Source organism: Protopterus annectens, chromosome 7.part0 (assembly GCF_019279795.1).
Source record: "Protopterus annectens isolate FY-2018-M chromosome 7.part0, PAN1.0, whole genome shotgun sequence".
Lineage (NCBI taxonomy): Eukaryota > Metazoa > Chordata > Ceratodontiformes > Protopteridae > Protopterus > Protopterus annectens.
This window is the reverse complement of record NC_056739.1, coordinates 1,940,185,192-1,940,206,632: the sequence shown is the minus strand read 5'-3', so window position 1 is coordinate 1,940,206,632 and position 21,441 is coordinate 1,940,185,192.

Genomic DNA, 21,441 nt, shown 5'->3' with positions numbered 1-21,441 from the left:
CCTCAAAACACTTGGCCTCTACTCAATTTGGATTTGTCAAACGGTGATCTTGCCTGTTAAACCTGGTGGACTTCTTCAAGACAGTCACCAAGGCCCTTGATGTGGAGAAATATGTGCATGCAGCCTACCTAAACATAGCCAAGGCTTTTGACACTATCCCCCACTAAGGCATAATTGACAAACTCACCCAGCTAGGTATCAACCCAAATATCATTAGATGGGTCACTAACTGGCTCACTGATAGAACCCATATAGTCAAAATAGGGGAATCCACTTCCAACAGTAGACATAAAACAGAAAACCAAAGAAACCGTGTTGGGTAAAACCTTGGCGCAGAAATAAATCCAAATGAAAGGTAAAAAGTAAAAAATGCACCAAGATAACACACACAGAAAAATGTTTAATCACAGCAAAGTACAAAGTGGTAAGCGCTTTCACAACCGAAGTTGCTTCATCAGACACCACAGTAAAAAATGCACACATTTAAATAGAGATTCTAAAATGCCAAATAATCAATAAAAATCACACAATGATTAAGTAGCAGTGAAAAACAATTAAGCCTCATGCTCAAACTAAAAAAAGCATTGCTTAAAAACATTGTACAAGAAGGAATCAAATACTATACATGAGAAAGCACTTAAAAAAACTTATAAGATCATTATAAAACATGGAAAAATACTAGGCAGGAAAAAATTAAATAGAATACTTGGAAACTAAAAGCTAGTTAAATACATAGACTAATTTTGAAAGAACCTCTGGAGTTTCTATCTTAGACCACCTAAGAGATATTAGTAATAATAAACCATCAAATGCTCTAGCCAATCATGTTATGTCCGATGGCCGTTCTCATTCCTTTAAGTTCTTTGTTCTACAACATATTCATAGAAACCCCAGAGGTGGTGACATTGAGAATATCACAGAGGGACATGAACAGAAGTGGATTTTGAAACTTAATGCTGAAAAGTATCCTGGTTTGAATGCTACTACTTCCTTGGTCCCTTTTTAAAGGCTAGACATCTCAAGCATTAAGATTAGCTAAGTTCTTTCAAAATTAGTCTATGTATTTAACTAGCTTTTAGTTTCCAAGTATTCTATTTAATTTTTTCCTGCCTAGTATTTTTCCATGTTTTATAATGACGTTATAAGTTTTTTAAGTGCTTTCTCATGTATAGTATTTGATTCCTTCTTGTACAATGTTTTTAAGCAATGTTTTTAAGCAATGTTTTTTTTAGTTTGAGCATGAGGCTTAATTGTTTTTCACTGTTACGTAATCATTGTGTGATTTTTATTGATTGATTGGCATTTTAGAATCTCTATTTAAACCTGTGCATTTTTTACTGTGGTGTCTGATGAAGCAACTTCGGTTGTGAAAGCGTTTACCACTTTGTACTTTGCTGTGATTAAACATTTTGCTGTGTGTTATCTTGGTGCATTTTTTTACTTTTCATCCAACAGTAGACCTGCAACCAGTGGTGTTCCAGAGGGATTAGTCCTGAGGCCTATACAATTTGGAATCTATTTATCCAAAGTGGAAGTTAAAGCTAAAAGGCTATGGCTGACAAAGTTTACTGATGACTGCAAACTGGGAGCAGTCATAGAATCTCCAAATAAAGTCAACATCCTACAAGAGGGTCTTGTACAAGCAAATGAGTGGTGACAAAGTCATGGCATTAAATTCATTGCAAAAAAAATGTATTATCATCCATTTTGGTAAGAGTGATGCTCCTGCTAATTACCACATCAATAACAACACCCTAAGTACACACTCAGTGGTACGAGACCTGGGCACACAAGTTGACAGCAATATTACCTTTGATCACTATGTCTCCACAGTGGTAAGAAGGGCATTCTAAATTGCCCATCTCATAAGTAAGGGCATTGCCTCCAGAAAAACGGAAGTTAAAACCTCCCTGTACTCTTCCTTCATCAGGCCAATAATTGAGTACAATGCCCCTTTTTGTATGTACCTTTCGAAGCACCTGCAGCAGTTGGAGAAACCGCAAAGGTTCCCCACAAGGACATTCAAGGTCTTTAGCATATTTCCTAGGGTGATCTTCTGAAATCACTGCAACTTTATTTTGTTTCATGCAGACTACTCAGAGGTGATCTCTGCCTTGCATATAAGGCAATCTGTGACCATGCTGTATTGGAAATGTTGTATATCTGTAAGTCAAATGGTACATGGGTCACTATACTCTAATTGTCTTAACCTGGAATGTGACATTAATAGAACCTGCTGGAGGGATATATTTGTCTCCCAGAGGTTGTCACACCTTTTGAACAGATTCCCGCTTCATGTCAAGCAGAACACTTTATTGGCCCTCTTCATATACAATCTGGACAATTTGATGGGTAACCATAAATTCAACCCAGGGGTCCCAACTATGTCCCTCTTGGATAGGGATAATAGGTATTGATTGTGAAAATAAGGGTAAAACTTGCCTAGGCTTGTAAGGGCCCTAGGGTCAGTAACCTAGTATCCTCCTATGATCGTATGATCCTATGATTCTATGAAGGGAAAGAAAAGTTTGTGGAGGCCATACTTTAGAGTTTGCCCAGAATTTGGAGTACTATTTTTGTGGAAACTGTGCTAAAATAAAATGGGTAACATAATAAGTGACTAGATGCCTAGCTGGCTTAACTGAGTTGTGTTAAGTTGAAGAAAGGAGTATCACTTATGACTGCTAATGCCATCAAGAGATCCTTAATTTTATCTACAATTTCTGATCTGTTTTCATTTGTGTTCTTGTTATATTTGTTATTTGTATTATTAAGCTCTCTAGAAAAATAATTATTATTCACTTCTAGAATAGCTTATGGCTACTTTCAGGCATACTATGCTTATTACTGAGAAAAAAATGCACTGGTAGCATTTATGACAGTTGTACCTATTTTCTTCAGTGCAAGATACCATATAGATTTTCAAGATTAATATACTTAACAATGCTGAGTAAGTCAATGGACCATAATCACCTTGCCAATACTCACGCTCTTAGGGCACATCCTGCCCTCCACAAGGGCAAAATAAGCCAGGCCCAGGATGACCTTATGGGCACTTACCCAATTGTCAAGGTTTACCTTAAAGGTAGGGAGGATATCACTCTAACATGTAATGGAAGATGATTTCAGGGATAGGGAAGGAAATCGGAGCTTTGATGTTTTTTTCTGATTCTGTGTATCCTGTTTTTTTCAGGCATAATCCTTTTCTTAAAATTGTGCCTTGAGCATAAAAGACATCATGGGCATGTAATACCTCCAAACCTTTATAACTGCTTAAGGAACAGCTTATCTCATACCTCGTTGATCAGTCTAAGGCATCTCTCATAAGCAATTGCAGGATTACTTTCTCAATATATGAAATTAATTAAAAATATTGAACTGTATTAGTAGACAGTTTCTTTCTTCACCATGAACAGTTTCCTCTTTAGGCCTTTTGAAAATCCAGGAGACTACCTAACAATTATCACTTAGATTATTGGTTAATATCGCATTATTTATACATCTGACTCTAACGTTTGTGATTACTAAAATTAAAAGGCTGTCAGATCCTAAAACAGAATTTGAACTAGTAGGTTCTTTAATGATTTCAATAAGCATTTGTTGAGTTAAATAGATGTCCCTGTTTCCTATAAGGTTATAACCAGATAATGTAGCAGTCATCCAACAAAATGAAAATATTCCTTGTGCATTGCTGGAATATGTCACGTATCATGTCTTCAAACAGCTTAACTGAGTTACTTTTTATGGGTCTTGCAGTCCTATTACTTTTTAAATTAACAACATATACCCATTCTCATAATTAAGCCAGGTTGGTTGTCACTGGTCAAGAAGTAAGATTGGTTCATATACATGTACAGATGCACTTCTTTAAGCCACGACTGCAGGCCATACAAACTGTGCGGTTACTCCTGCAGCAACCATGCTGGTAAAAAGACCCATTAGCTGTTGATAGTGTTTATTTAAATTGCTGTCTTATAATGAGTAGAGCCTCTTTAATTCCTTGGTTGTACTTGACACCATGGTCCAAGGGATCATGTTAAAACATTTGAAAACCTTCTTTGCTCCTTCATCTTGCCTCTCAAGATGTGGTCAAAGAGTTACATCTGGTAACAATTCTTTCACTTGCTACCCTCCATGTTGCAGAGCTTATCTGGTAATTGGCTTAGAGGAATAAGAAGCTGTTAACCAGCTGTGTCATGTGGTCGAGTGGTGCAAGGTTTGATTCCCTTAGTCGCCTTTGCCTAACTGTGTCACTTTGAACAAGTCACTTAACCAGACACCACTCCTGGGCTGAGTCTGAAAAACATCACTTGAGATCAGTGCTTTACCCTGGAAAACAAAATACAAATAAAATAAAATAATGCAGGGTTCCATCCTGGGCGCCGCAGTATACATGATGTGTGTGCTTCTAACTGAAGAAATTCTTACTATGAGATAGATTTAAGAAACCAGTACTACATTGATGATGCTTACATGTACTTCTCCTTACCTCCAAAGGATTTGCTCTCTTTGTTGATAATTAGTGAACATTTACCTGCAGTCCTATATGGGATGTGAGTTTTTTGTCTTTTACTCAGTGCAAGACTGAGGCCGTGATTTTTCATGCAATTGTGGGACTCTCCAGACCATACATTGTCCCTGTGTGTATCTACAGGAAGATAAATTGGAGTTTATTCCAAGGGTGCATGAGTCCAGCTGTTTTTTTTATTGACCAGCTGACATTTCAGGGTGTGAAGTTAACAATTGTTAAACCATCAATTTTTCAACTGTGAATTATTGCTAGCATCAAATATCTTATTCTTTCAGAAGACCATTTTACAGTTGAGTATGCCCTAGTCTCATCATAAATAAATAAATAAATAAATGAAACAACTAGGTATTGATGTACTAATTTTGATACTATGGATAACTGCATGGCTTACAACTAGGGTATAGCATGTATCATGCAGAAGTTGGACACATGAAATTCAGTGCTACAGTCAGGTTGCCCCACAGGTCTCTATCATAGGTCCATACTTGTTTAGATTGTATCTTAAAGATTAATCTTTTTCATCTGAAGTGTTCTACAGTGAAAAAGGGCAAACTGGTTACGTGTTGCAGATGGGGCATGTTGTCAAAAGAACTTGTCTAAAATGACCATTTGAGCACAGAAAAATAATATGCTGATAAATATACCAACAACTAAGCATATTAAATTTGGGAGATACGGACTGAAAGGTAAACATTTAATACAGAACAGAGTGAAAGAAACTGTAGATTAATTTAAAGACCTGGCTCTATGGGTAGATCCAATTTTAAGTTTTTCTAATCATATCAACTAATTTTGTAATGATCACAGCAAGCCAGGAATCAATGAACAAAGTCACAGCACAATTCACCTGTGGTGAATAAATGTATTTTCTGTGGAATTGTGCTGTGACTTCATTCATTGCTTCCTGGCTTGCTGTGGTTACTGGTCTGGAACTCTTTTGGACTGTAATTTTGTAATTGTTACAGAACTGTAGGTTGTATAAAAAGATTTAAAAGGTCTAGGAAATCAGACATGATGAAATCATTGTCTGTTACTTACATTAGACCCAGACTTGAGTATGGAATAATATGGAAACCTTATAAGAAAATAAGCTTGAGTAAATTGGAAAGAATAACCAATTGGTTAATGATAGTTATAGAGCTCTAGGTTCTATAAAAAAAATTAAAAAGTCCAGGAAATCAGAAGTGATGACATCACTGTTTGTTAGTTATATTACTCCCTAGTTTGAGTGTGGAATAACAATATGGAAACCTGTTACAAAAACAAGCATGACACATTGACAGATGGAAAAAATTAAGTTATTATGAAAGACTAAAATATTTGAACTTGTACAATGCCTCATATAGACATTTAAAAGGAGACCCTATTCAGGTATATAGGGCATTTAGAGACAACTACCTTTGGGAATGTTTGAGCTTATCAAAAAGTAGTAGGGAATCATCAGATAAAATATGTAAAAGATTTTATGGATATAAAATGAGCAATAACTGGTTCTCTGAGTGAGTATCTGACACATGGAATAGACTACCAAATTACATTAAAGCAGGCACTAGTTGTGATATGTTTTAAGATCAATCTGGACACTTATTATGGGAATAACTGTTTTGGTGTATTGGCAGACTAGAATGGAATTACTGCCCATGCATGAAATGTTTATATGCATGCATGTATGTATGTATAATGACTGGACTATTGCAATGCACCATATTAGCTGTTTGAATACTATGATCAGGCCCATCTTCATTTGGTATACAATACAGTTGTCCTTCTGTTTACCATCACCTTCTGCCCTTATACTATCCTGATATACCACCTGTCCTGTGGAATCTGCACTGTCTAATGTCGACATTTAGATCTGAACATAAAACTCTGGTTTCTAATAACTCTAAATGGATAAGTCTTACTTTCAATGTCAGTGGTAGCCATTCAGCCATTTGGCTGCTCTATGCAACTGCTAAGGGCTTGTTAGTGATATCCAGGTATAGCCTGGATCATAAAAGATTGAATTCTTTTTTTTTTATCTTGGTGCCTAACCTGTAGAATTCACTTTCCTATTGGCTAGAATCGAATAGTCTTGGATCTCTTCAAGATGAAAATCACTTCTATTTTCAACCAAAACAGGGCTGACAGTAAACCATGGAAGCAGAAACTCCTTTTTTTATATATAAATAACAGAATGTGAGCATTGTGTTACAGACAGAATCAGAACTCAAGTAAGATCCATTAGCTGTTATTGGAGAATGGGTGACCTGTGCATTACCACTCTGACTGGAGAACAAAAGTTCTCAAGCAGGGTATTAATGTACAGATAATACCAAATGAAGAATGAGTCCACCGTTCATGGCAGCATATTAAGCTGCCATAGAGAATGGGACTGTAATGAAGCTAATGGCCACAATTCTTTTACACTTGCTAAGCAGTGCTTTTAATGTTTAACGAGTGTAAAATTTAACAGAAATAGAAAAATGTTTGTGTGTATTTATGTCTATATATGTGAGTGCATGCATGCATAAAAGTGAGAGCGAGATTTATCAAGCCATTATTTTATACTCACTAGCAACAGTTTTGTGTTTAGTGAGTAAAATTAAAAGAAACATTAAAGAAAAAGAAAGAAAGAAAGAAAAGTGTGTGTGTGTGTGTGTGTGTGTGTGTGTGTGTGTGTGTGTGTGTGTGTGTGTGTGCGTGTGTGTGTGTGTGTGTGTGTGTGTGTGTGTGTGTGTGTGTGTGTGTGTGTGTGTGTGTGTGTGTGTGTTTGTGTTTCTCCCTGAGTGGGTGAGTGTATACATGCTTGCATGCATGAAAGCAGAACTATTTGTGAGAGAGAGAGAGAGAGAGAGAGAGAGAGAGAGAGATCAAGCAGTGCCAGCAGCAGTTAATAGGCATGCATAGCTCTGAACCTCTTAGCTTAAGAAATCACGATAAAGCTTAAAATACAGGGGGTCAAAGGCTCAAAAACAGGAACAGATTTTCAAAGTTGCTTTTATAAAATTGGAAAGTTACTAGAATAAGAGGCTTTGTTTTAGCATGCATTTTCTGAAGGAAATAGAATGCATGTGTGCCATTATTTAGTGACTTCAACCCCAATGATTGCCAACAAACCACAAATGTTATGAGTAAGGGACCTAAAAAAAGAGGAAAATATCCTGACATTTTTTGAAAATCTTATATTTTGGATATAAAATACTTCCTGCACCACCATTTGCATATATTACAGCCAGTTTGAAACATTAGGGGAAGAACAATAATAATAAAAATAACAATAATAATATAGTAATAAAAATAAGTAAAACACAACAATTAATAGACAGCCCATTCTCTAAGTGCAACAATGCCCACTAGGGTCTGTGTTACTGTATAAATAATACACTTCCAGGGGTGTATTTACACAGTAACACACCCCTGCTAGGCATTATTTCTTGCACAGTATTTACTTAAACCACTGTCTTAACTTAAATATGAATCCCACTGAAACTTTGATAGCCGTATACTTTTTTAAAACTTTTTACATTGTTGTATGTCAGTAGCCACTATTTTTGCATTTTGTATGTTTTGTTTGCTTCTATTTATTATTAATACATGATGGCATTTTAAGTGGTTTGTCAAAGCTGCATTACTTTTTATAGCTTCTGACCACACTATAGCCAAATATTTCAGGAGTTATTGCTGTCAAGCAATGATCTCATGCAGTTGTGTTAATAATAAAGTGATATTTCTTCCCTGGTACATTGCCAACTTGATTTGTATTGGATATATTATTGCATTGATTTGGTGTTGTTCTGCCTGCAAATCTTTCTTCTTCCTTTTTTTGTTTTGTAATGTGTCGATAAATACACCTTAACTTTGAAGATCTAAAGGCTAGTTTTTGTATTACATCTAATTTTATTAATTGTTTTTATGAGCGATACTATGCACTGTTTATTGACACTCTTAACACTTATGTTGCATTAAGGTTGTTTTCTTACTGAACTTAGTAATATTTTTATTTAATAAGCCTAGACTTAGTCTCACTTAATTCTGAATTGAGCTAGACTGGCTTTCTAGCCTATTACCATTAATTATCACGAGTCAATGTTTTTTCTTCTTTTTAAACAGTTGTCATTCATTTGACTAGGACTCATACTTTATTATTTGCTCTAGGTTTGAATGTGCAATGTTATGAAGTAACTTTGTTTGCACTGTAGCATTTATCCTTGTGGTTGTGACCATTACTCAGTCTTCATTAATACACTGCATTTCCTGGGGCACTCTAACCTTCTTCAGAAGTAAGTTAGTAATACATGCCTGCTTCTAATCCACAGAGCAAAAGAAGCTGTAAGATTTTCAGCACTATATTTATGGTACTTGAATTTGATCATAAGCCTGATTCATCACTGCAAATCTAACAGCTGCATTGTGGAAAATTTGCTTAAAGTACTTTTCCAAAGTTATAATGCTGGAAAAATGTGTAGGGTGGTTTTGAGCAGGCATACAGATTCAGTAGCCACAGTTTGTGTACTTTTTCCATAAGTTGCTTTAAACTCTTCATAGCTACCTCTGGTAGCACTAGCAAAACTATTTTCTTGTTTTATTCCATTATAGTTCTACTACACATCCGCATAATACATTGCAGCAGGAACTTTCTGCCAGCATTTTAGTTACCATAATTAAGTGTGTCAGCGTAATTAATAACTTTATAAATTTTTGCCAAGTCATTTATAAATTGCTTTCTGCACTGAAAAATGGTCCAATACAAGTCTGTCCTTGTCACAGTTGTTAAATTTTATTCCATGCTCATAATAAATTCACTGCATTTTTTCTCTTCTAGTGAATTACTGAAAGTAGTTACATTATTTATCTACTTACTGGTGTCTCAGAGATTGTTGAATGACAGTACTGTTTTACAAATGCTGCAGATCCACAGAAATCATGAAAATAAAAATATTCAGACAAGCGTAAAATCATTTACATATACTTTTGTAATATTACGAGAATAAATTCAAGTCAGCTAGCCTTAAAAATTATTTGATACAGTAGTGTGAGTGCCATACAACTGATACTGTCAAACACTGCTTAGAAAAGTGCACAACCCACAGAGAATTCATCAGCAACTTTCCTCTATGCTAATTATCGCTGCTTATCAAAGAAAATTAAATAATTAACCACTATGTTTCTTCTTTTATTTATTTATTTTTTTTATTTTACATTTGTTGACCGGGCTAGTCCAACTGGATTTATGTCCATTTTCAGTGGAGGCCCGGGGAGAAAAGCTCCAGAGGTACAAACAATTTTACAAATACAAATAATACATAGTACAAGTGTGTTATGCAATGGGAAGAATGAAATGTAATCACATATATTATAGATCTTAACGAACTAAATAAGCTAACTTAGAAAAAAGAGGCCTGTGGAGAAAAGCTCCAGAGGTAAAACAATTTTACAATTACAAATATTGCATAGTACTAATGTGTTATATAATCACCTATATTATAGATCTTAACTAACTAGAAAAAGCTAAATTAGAAAGAGATTAAGTTAGAGGTTAACTCTTAGCAATACAAAAGGAAGGTCAGAAACGTTAAAGTGAATAAAGTAATATTTACAAAGATAAGGGATATTTTGTCAGTTGAAGAGATGAGGTAGAAGGGAGGGTCCAAGTGGTTAAGGAAGGTTTATGATAGAGTAAGGTGCAAACAGGTTAGTCTGGGTTGGTACAAGAGCAAAGCCAGAATTTATTAAGATGTCTTAATAGTTGTTTCTTAAAGAGTGGAAGAGTGGACAAAGAAGAGATGTCAGATGGAAGATTATTCCATATTTTACCTACTGAGTTAGAGAAAAGGCAGTTGCCTGCAGAATTAATAGTTTTGGTAATATTAACAAGTAGTTTATCAGAGGAATGTAGTTGTTTCAGGTTAATATAGGGAGTCAAGAGGTTATAAAGAGCTGGTGTTATAGAAGGTTGGTATAGAATTGTGTGTGCTATTAAAAGTTGTTGAAAAATGAGCTTGTTAGGGAGTTCCAGCCAGTGTAGTTGTTTTAGGTTTAGACAGTGGTGGGTTCTGAATTGGGATGAGGTGGCAAATCTGGCAATATTATGATAAGATGTAGTAAGTTTCTTAAGTTTACTTTTAGATAGATTAGTGTAAATAGGGAAGGCATACAGAAGGGTAGAGATAAGGTGTGTTTGGGCTAAGGTTGTCCTAGCTTCAGGTGTGAGGAAGGGCTTTATTCTGTACAGGGATCCTATTTTATTATTAACTGCTTTTATAGTACTGTTGATTTGACAATCATAGTTAAGATTGTTATCGATAATAACACCGAGAAGTTTGGTTGAGGAATCAGGAGAGATAATGGTGTTGTCAGTTGCTGTAATACAGAAGTTTAACAAAGTTGATTTACGTGTAGGTGAAAAGAGTAATAATTTAGTTTTCTTAGGGTTAAGGAGTAGACAGCGATTGGAGAACCACTGTTCAACAGTTGAGAAGGCTGATTGAGTTTGAGTCTGGAGTTCAGTTTGAGAAGAAGCAGTGCAAATAATGGTGGAATCATCTGCATATTGTATGCAGGTAGTGTTAGGTATAGATGATTGGAGGTCGTTGATAAAGATGGAAAATAGAAGTGGGCCTAGGATAGACCCTTGTGGTACTCCTAAAGAAATAGGGAGGAGAGCAGATAGTGAGTTTTTCCAGAGTACGGCTTGCTGCCGGTTTTCTAGATAGGAAGAAAACCAGGTTATGGAAGAGGGATCCAGGGCCAGAGATTTTAGTGTGTGCAGAAGAAGTGAATGATTCACCATATCAAAGGCTTTTGATAGGTCTAAGAAAAGAGAAGATGTAAGTTTGTTGTTGTTGCGGTTGAAGTTTATGGTATTGGTAAAGGAGAGTAAAGCTGTGGTGGTACTGTGAGCAGGTCTGAAACCATGTTGAGTGTCAGCTAGAAGGTTGTTATGGAGGAGATGGTTGAGTAGTTGTTTATGTATACACTTCTCCATGATTTTAGCTAAGGGGGATAGAAGTGCTATGGGATGATAGTTGGAGAAGTCATAAGATTTGCCTCCTTTATGTAGGGGTATTATATGTGATATCTTCCAGACTGTTGGAAAAATACCTTCTTTTATTGATCTGTTTATTAGGATAGAGACAGGGTAAGCAATGGCTTTTGCTGCTAGTTGAAGGAATTCAGCAGGAAGCTTGTCTGCAGAAGGGGTGGTAGGTTTTAGTTTATGGAGAAGAGATTGTATATAGGAGGTAGATACAGGTTGTAGGTGAAGGGGAGGGATAGTGTTTATTAAGGTATATGGAGATAGTTGAGAAGTATCCGGAGATAGTTGGTTGGCTAGAGTTTGTATAGAATTGGTGAAGAAGGAATTAAAGTTATTGGCTGTTAGTGCGGGGTTATCAGGGTCAGAATCCTGTGGGTTGGGGGTAATTATTTTGCCTGGGGTCAGCAGATTATTAATACATGACCAGAATGTTTTTGGTTCATTTTTGGTAGTATTTTGAAGTTGAATGTAATAGTTCTTTTTGTCTGATAGAATTGCTTTTTTAGTACTGTTTCTAAGTTCTCTAAAGTTTTGGTGGTCAGTTGGACTTTTGGTGGTATGCCATTTATGCCAAGATTTGTTTCTTAGGGCTATTTTATGTTTAGTATTCGTGGTTAGCCAGGGAGCGGTTTTAGTTTTGGTTCTAATGGTGCGACTTGGGGCGTGCTGATTAAGTATAGCTAGGAATGTAGAATTGAAGTGTTCTACTGCTTTGTTGAGTGGGAGATATTTTAGTGGGGCCCAATGACATTGTGAAAGTTCAGCTTGAAAGTGATCAGGGTTAAATTGCTTTTTTGAGTGTAGAGTTCGGAAAGTGGTGGGTAGGGTTAGGTTGGTTTTGCATCTAATGATATAGGTTAGTGCGTGATCACTAAGGTCATCTGGAAGGATATGTGATTGGTAGGTTTGCAAGGGGGTATTTGTGAGAATCCAGTCTAGGGTGGTATTCTTATTGTTTGTTTTATGAATTCTAGTGGGACCATTGATAAGTTGTTTGAAGCCATAGAGGTTGATGTGGGAAGTAGGGTTAGCATTGTTACAGGAATTCCAATCTATGTTGAAGTCCCCTAGGACTAGTGTTTCTTGTGGGAGTTTGATAGAAAGTTGGTAAAGTATATCTTCAAGGGTATTGATGTTATTTCCAGGGGGGAGATAAGTACAAATGATATTATTCTTTACTTAGTGGTAGCAGTTTCAAAGGGGAAAAAAGTATAACATTGTAAATATAATTTGACATTAGGTATGATTATTTAACATCAGGCATGATAATACAAATATTTTAGTCATTGTTCTAACTGCTGTTGTCTAATATAGCAATAACCCATGCCTGGGTGTGGGTAATGCTGGATTTACCCACAGTTGGTGTGGTTTGGTCATGAGGGTGAAGCCCGAGTGGCCAAACAAAGACAACCGTGGGTAAATCCAGCATTACCCACACCCAGAAGTGGGTTATTGCTATTATACAATGACATTATTTGAGAAAAAAAAAATACTTTTCTTAAATAATGGCATTGTATAATGCCTCCTTGCTGCCCTTCCACAGCTGTCTGGTATTCTGCGGCAGTTCTGATGTACTGCACATGCGTATGCTTATGCAGTACATCAGAGCTGTGAGCAAAAGCATCAGAGAAAGCAAGATCTCCGTTACTTTTTTTAAAGCTGTCTCGCTATGTTAAACTCGTTTAACATAGCGAGACAGTGTGCAAAAAGCAACGGAGATCTTGTGTTCTCCATTGCTGTAAAAAAGAGTTATACTAATGGAAAAAGTCCAGGCGACCTGACCTTTTTCCATTACTATAACTCTGATTTACAACGTGCACGCTGACCAGTCAGTGTGCACGTTTTGGAATATTAATGGGTGGTCGTTGTATAATATTCATTCACCCACTGCCTGATTCAGGGTCATCTGTAATAATTCTTAAGGATATGAGAAGGAGCAGTATCACCCAATGAAAATTCACACAGACCAGAGAGGGCATAGACACTACACACATAAAGCACCCAGCTGAAAACTAAACTAAAGAACTACGCAGTGTAAGGGTACATAGCTGGTTCACTACTGTGCTATTCTGTTTTCCAGTGTAACACATGAGAAAGACTTCAGTGAATGTTCTCTGGGCAAAATTGTTATAAAGGTTAAGGTCTTTTCCTCACAGATGCAAAGTATAGGGTGCAATCAACACTGCACTGCAGACACTGAAATAAATGGTTTCTGTACAAAACATTACAGAAGCTTAGCTTATGAAATTAAAATGGTCCACTGAAGTAAAACGACCCTCACTCTAGAAAAGAGCTGTTATTTATTTATATAAAATGGCAGACACAATGAATGGGAAGGCCCAGATTTCTGTGGGAAGAAACTGTGAAAAAAAAAACTATGATTCCTGAATGAATAAAACACAATAGGCTGGGCAAAACACTGAACAGTTACAGCAGCGAATAAACACACTGGATTATGGACTGGGGAAGGGCCTAATGAAAAAGGCGCTCATAACTTTCAATTGCCAAGATTTTCATAGAATATCCAATGTTTTGCCTCATACATTTGGTCTGTTCTTTATACAATTTGTCATTTCTTTTTCAGGTAACTCACCGATGACTGACGTCATTAAATAATGATATACAATTGAAATTAAGACTTCATAGCCTTCATAAAATGCATGCTAATGCAAAATACCCAATTCTATCAACTTCCTAAGTTTACAAGAGCAATATTTAAAAATGTCCCTATTTTTTTTACCTTTGTCACCCATTATTATGGGCTTTGTCCAGATTTATTTGTGCTAGATATTGCAAGATATGAAGCTGCTGCGTATTACTAATTTTTATTTTCGTGAGAGCCTCCTCATCCATTGTCTCCTGTCTTTAATATGAGTCCAATCCCTGCCTGTAATGAAGTCTTCCTCATGTTTTCCATCACCATGAAAATGGGAAATTTTCCCTTGTTAAATAACGCAGTGATGCAGCGTTCGTGTAAGTTTCCTCCCACATTAGAAGACATACATCTGCAGCATTTTTCCCTGGGCCTCCACTGAAAATTGGCTTTGTTCCAAGTCAAACTTTCCTGGTAAACAAATGTTAAATAAATAAACACTCCTCTGATGTGCCTAATAGCACTATGACAATACAAGTACATCAACATGTTTGATCACACATAATGCACCTTCTAAATATGACGGTTGCATTCATAAAATCCTATATCACATTACAGACACCTGCTCAGTATGAGGGCTGCATTAATGGAATCCTGTATGACAGACACATACTTAATATATGGATTGCATTCATGAAATCCTCCATCTCAGGCACCTGCTCAATATAAGGGATGAGTGCATGGAATCCTGCATCACAGACAATATTATGAGAACTGGGAGAAGATGGAAAAGGTAGCTTTAGGATACTGAATGAAGTAATAGATTTTTAAGGATTTAGAAACTGAAATAACTTGACCGTATTAACCAGTTAAGACTAAATATGCACCCATTTCTTATTTTAAAAGTTACTGTGGTGCTCTAGTTTGATTAGAAGACTTCTTTAGTTTAAAAAGTATGCAAGTGAAGACTAACAATTCATCAAGTCTTTGAAAACAAAAGTAACATTAATCATTGAAACTGCTAAACCTAGTGATTACTGTATCTTACATATAGGGAGTGACACAAAGTCATAAACGACCAGGATTTACAGTCAGAAATTAGTAAATGTGTAAGAAGGATATCCAGACAGTTCCAATATTAATAGGAACAATGGGTCTCATAAAAAAAATTTATACTCACATTTAGATAAGCTACTAATAAATGCAACTCCACATGAATTGCAGAAAGAATCAATTCTGGGCACATTGTGGGTGCTGCAAAGAGCACTTTTAGCTAACATCAAAAATCGAAACAATATTAATTTCATGAACTTTAATCATTGATTGACTTAAGAATGGGAGCCATTCCAGTCATGGCATTAGAAGCCCAAAAGACATGGAGAAATTAAACCATCTCTAAAAATAGACACTTGAAATATTCCAGTGTTGAAAGAAAGTGTGCAGTTCTGATACTTATTTTGACAATTACAACAAAAACAGAGACACTGTGTGCGTGCATGTGTGCGTGTGTGTGTGTGTCTGTGTGTGTGTGTGTGTGTGTGTGTGTGTGTGTGTGTGTGTGTGTGTGTGTGTGTGTGTGTGTGTGCATGTGTGTGTGTGTATGTGTGCGTGTGTGAGGATGCACGTGCGCTCACACATGTGCCAACATGGGTTTACACAAACTAACAAATTAAACATTACAACTTCTTGTTTTCCTTCTCTGGGTTTAACTAATTTCCCTATGCATCTCTTGTACTGTGATTTATTTTCTCATTATGTGTCAGAGTAGAGTTTGTGCTGATATCTTATCTGCTGAATGAACACTGATTCTAACACAATTTAGATTTGTGGCAAGCCTTTACCTGGTCTTCTAAAGTTTCAAGCTGACACATATACACACAAACACAAACACACATTCTGAGTTGATCTCTGAGGTGTAGTTATAATGCCACATCTGAACTGCAAGTTTTCTTTCCACATTGGCATTTTTCAAGTATATTTTTCAGTAAATTAAAAATAAATGATCTAGTTTTCTTTCGAGGCAGAGGTGGATATTTAAGCAATTTAAATAATATCAGCAATGGCGCAGTGGTGTAGTGGTTAGTGCTGTCATCTCACAGCAACTGGGTCTCTGGTTTGATTCTTGTTTCCACCCACATGCTTTAGGTGGATTGGACACTCTACATTATCCCTAGGTATGAGTGTGTGTGTAAATGTGTGGTGGCACCTTTGAGGAAGATTGGGCCTTGGGCTAGCAGCTTGATCCCGTAAAACCTTTACCTGGTCTGGAAAGAATGAGTGCTGAAGGACGCGTGTTGCCTGATGTGCTGAAGGGCACAGGAGTGAATTCAGGATCCAGGATGTAATATCAGTGTGGTCATAACTCCAACAAAGGGCTTATGCAAACCCAAAAAGCTTGAGTAGTTGTAAAGCCTATGATGATTCAATAAAGGGTATTACTCCATACCTGTGTTCCAGTTTTTTGTTAGTTGCCAACATGGCATCTCTCATTTTGTACTGCCAAGTAAATATAATGTAAGAAACAAGGATTACTGTGTGAAAGTGCCTATGTTCATATAGCTCACAGGAACTCTTCTGATGCTGTAAAAGCTTTAAGGCTTGGCCATTACACTGTTTACTGCCCACTCTTGAAAAGCTGAAGTACATAGCTTGACTGCATATAATCCTAAGCAACAGCTGTGTCTAATTCCACCCCCCCAGTCCAGTGAGACAATTGGCTAACACCAGTGTAATTTGTGAGGCTGTAGTTTGGGATGGGAATTGATGTGGGAAATTGATGTAAATTTTTTCATATCATAGCCACATCTGTACTTCTGGCTATTTTTTTTTTTAATTTTCATTTGGGAAATACTCTTAATAGGATATCTTACTAAAAGACACTAACTTGGCATTGCTGGGGAGAGGAGGACATTTCCACTTTCATTTTCATTAAACATTGACCAGTGTAGCTAATAAGAAAATCAACTAAGCAACTGGGAATTTTTTAAAGATTCATTTCTGGTTTATCAGACAGGCCAATTTTCTGGTATTATTTGCTGCAGATATGAAATACTGGCCAAGTGAGTAGGTGTCTGTGTTGCAAAAATGAAAATGTATTAATAAGGTAGTGGAGAAAGTAGCCCTTGTAGGGTCACACAAATATGAATAAGTTAGGAGACAAGAGAGCAGTGAGCAGTAGGAGGAGTATTACCATGTTGTACTGATGACTTTTTTCTGTAATAATGCAGTCATGGCAAATGTGCTCATTCAGGAAAGCAGTGGACATAATGCTTTCAGAATCACCAGCTTATGCTGACTAAATTAGGTGGAGGTTGCAAAAGTCAAATGTTACTTAGTGAAGTCAGTGGTGCAGTAAGTACAATGCAAAGAATTTGAGAGTAGATGCAGCCCTAATTCCCAGATCTCTTTTCGCAGTAAGGACTGGAGCTTTTCCAAACCACTCTCTCTCTCTCTCTCTCTCAAAATATATGTAAATGTAATTTGTGCATGCATTCAATAATCCAGAACTTGCGGAAAATCTCAGTTACTGCGCTTACTTTGGTTTACAGTACTGCTACCACTGTATTTTGCATGCTCGCTAGAGGTATAGCTAGGTGTGATGAAGGGGCAGTCACCCCAGGTGCAAAGTGTTAGGAGATGCAATCTGCAGATGCCAATTGCTTGGCGGTATAGTATCTGCATTCAGAAATGAAAGCTGATACTGCATTTGTGGTTATAACTGAATCTTTGATTCCTGTTTGATATAAGCTGTATAACTACAGCAAGTGATTCACTACAGGTTGCAAAGGAGAAATAGTTTTTTTTTTGTTGTTGTTGTTGTTGTATCTGATGACCTTTTGACGATGAGGCCAGATCAGGAAATGACACAGGATACCACAATAGATAGATATGGCTGTGATGCTCACCATGCTAATTGCTCCTTATGAACTAATGAGATGAATTTCATTCTAGGCTTTTCTAGAAGATGATTTCATTGAAGAACTGAAGTACCAGAACTGTGCCATGACAAAACTAATAAAGAGGGTTTACATTGCCGGTATCCTAAATAAACTAGTCTAAAATATTAAAAACAACTCTATATGTGACGTACCTTACTAAACATATTTAAGCAGTTGATGAGACTCAGAGGTTCCTGACTAAAAAGATCATGGGTCTAAAGAATATGAGCTACCAAGAGAGGCTGGAAGCCTTGTCTCTGTATTTAGTGCTCTATAGACTCCTAGGACTGATCTGTGCTTTGCCTTCTAGGCCATTAGAGATTCAGCAGTCTAAGACTTCTTATTTTTCCATAAATTAAAAGGTTCATCAAACACTAGAACCACAGATCTGAATATGAATCAGCAAATAAAGAAATCACGGTGGAGGACGAGATCTGTCATGCAACAACTACCCCTTCTTTGGAACAAACTTCGACTCCAGATCAAGCAATGTGTTACACTCTTTCCACTCTTTCTTTAAGAAGGAGTTAGACAATTGGATGGACATTCATAAATTAATAAATACCCCCCCCCCCAGTATGACTGGCCTATTGTTCCCTGAACGAGGAATTAAGGTCTAAGAGTGGGTACTAGCAGGTTGTAAATGGCCACTTAGTCCAGTTACTTTGTATATTCTATGAGTTATCCTGATACATTGCATGGCTCACTACTTTCCCCTCTTTTTTAAGTTAATGATTTGTGCTAAAAACATCTTAATTTAGCACCGGACTTATTATCTCTCTTCAGGCTTTTTATTAGTTGAATTAATTCTTTTGGAATATTAAATAATTCTAAAATGCTAAATAAATAATACCAATAAACTAAATCATATGCTTTCTTAATATCAAAACTGATGATAAAACTACAGAAATCATCCATCTACACAGGGAAGAGCCATCTACGGACCCATGTAACCACAGAGCCATAAGTCTGACTAGTCTCATATGCAAAGCTATGGAAAGAATTATCAAGGAAATGATTAACAATGACATAAAAAATCTTAAAACACTGGATCCAGCCTTGTTTAACTTGGTCAGGGGCAGATTATGTCTACTCAACCTGGTGAAGTTCTGCAAGAAGGCCACCAAAGCAATGAACGAGGACAAAATGTTGCATACTGCCTACCATGACTTTCCCAAGTCCTTTGATATAATATCCCATTTGGTCACTGTGCACAGACTATGTCAGCTGCTGTATAGCTGGGATGGATCTCACATAGGACACATGAAGTTTGGTTAGGAAAGTCCACCTCTGCAAAAAGGCCAGTCATCAGCAGATTCTCTCAGGCGTCTGTGTTGGGTCTGCTACTTTTTGGCATCTATGTCTCTAAAGACAAAGCCAATGTCACGGGCCTCTGGCTGAACAAGTTTGCAGATCCTTGTCATAGAACCACCCAGTGACTGTAATATCCTTCAAGAAGGATTGACACAGAAAACTAACTGGTGCCAGAACCATGGTCTAAAACTCAATGCCAAGAAATGCATAATGGTATCCTGTGGGATGTTATCTATCCCTGGAAACTACTTCACTGATAACACACTCCTAAGAGTAGACCCAGTAGTCTGAGACTTGGGATGCATGTGGACAATAACTTGGCATTCAACCATCATGTGGCTGTGGTAGTAAGGAAATCATTCTCTCCATCATTATGGCATCTAGATCCAAGGAAGTAATTGCTCAACTATTTTCAGCCCTCGTTAGACCAATCATTGAGTACAAATCCTCTTTGGAATGTACCTAAACAGGTACATGCAACAACTGTAATGTCTAAAGAGGTTCCTCACAAATAGGATACAGGGAGTGAATAGCATGTCCTATGCAGATCAGCCCAAGGCCCTATCCCTGTGCTCAGTCTCCTGCAGAATGTTGAGGGGTGATCTATACCTAGCATATAACGCATCCTTGGATCTTGCTCTGATAGACCTTCTGCATATCCACAAAACAGATAGCATCAGAATTCTTTGCTCTATGTGCCTAACCCTAGCTTGCACCATAAACTGGACATGTTGTAGGGGCAAATATATGTCTCTCAGACTACCCCTTCTCAGGAATAGGCTTCCCATCCATGTGAAGCACAGTTTTTTCCTAAAGCTTCCTAGTATACAACTGCAAACGTATGAACTTCTGTTAAATAGCTCCAGATGTGAGACCACAGAACTGGCCTTTTTGTTTCTATATGAAATTGCAGTATGGTAATAACTATTCATTGTACCTAAATACTTAAAGAATTTATCATGCAGGCATATGTCAGTGCTGTGATCATTTCACCAGAGTGGGTGGGAGGGATCTAATTGGCTTAGAGCTTGTCTTATTGTATACTTTCTGTGTTTAACTTTTGACATTTGAAGTTCTGCTATCATTCAGAGCTCTCAAAATCAGATACTATGTTTTTTAGTTTGGTAATTTAATGTATTAGCACACCACTAACATCTACCATCTTCCCTACCTTGCACTGCTTGTGTATGGGATAAAGCCCTGATTATAGAACAGGCATTGTGGGTTCAATTAATGGCATTGCCACTTGACAGCACAGACAGGGAGAATTGGCATTCCCATCCTGAAGGGGAGATGCACATGTCTGGAACACATTAACACAGTTTCATAGATTTCCAGATTTAATAGAGATTCCAAGGCCACTAAGTTTTATGATATGTTATACCTTACCAGAACCCTACCTCACACTGTATCTCCTTTTTTTTCTGGGAGGGCAGCATCAGTCAATACTTGTGCAAATTTATAGATACCCATCCAGTCATAAACGGTATATTTAAATAAAGATATGAGAAGCTTGCTTAATGTGCAGAAGTTTATTACAAAGTTTTGGGAGATGTATTATAAACATTATAAACCTATCCCTCAACCCTGCTTAATTTATCTCTTGGTGAAGATTTAGGTCCCTGGTTCTAATACTGGTAGAGATACAGGAGACCAAGGACAGCTAGGTCTATAATAGCATGGTAAAGATGACAGAATTTTCCCCTCAAAAGTGTATAAAGGACTGAATAAAAGGACAGAGCTTCCAGCCTTTCTTGGTAGATCTTGATTTTTAAGCCTCTGATATTTTTGTTGGGAACCTTTTGGGGTCTTTCTATTTGTTTAATATATTTAGTAAGATATATCTCTGAGGGAATATTATACTCAATAATTGGTGTGATCAATGCTAAGGATAAGGGAGTGATTCCTGTTTAGATCTTGATATATATATATTTTTTTGCAGTTAGCTGTGCAAAATAAAATGATTTCCTGACAACCATTGTCACATGTTATCAATTCCAGTTAAAATGGAGTCCCTGACTACATTTTCATTTTATAGTGATGTGCT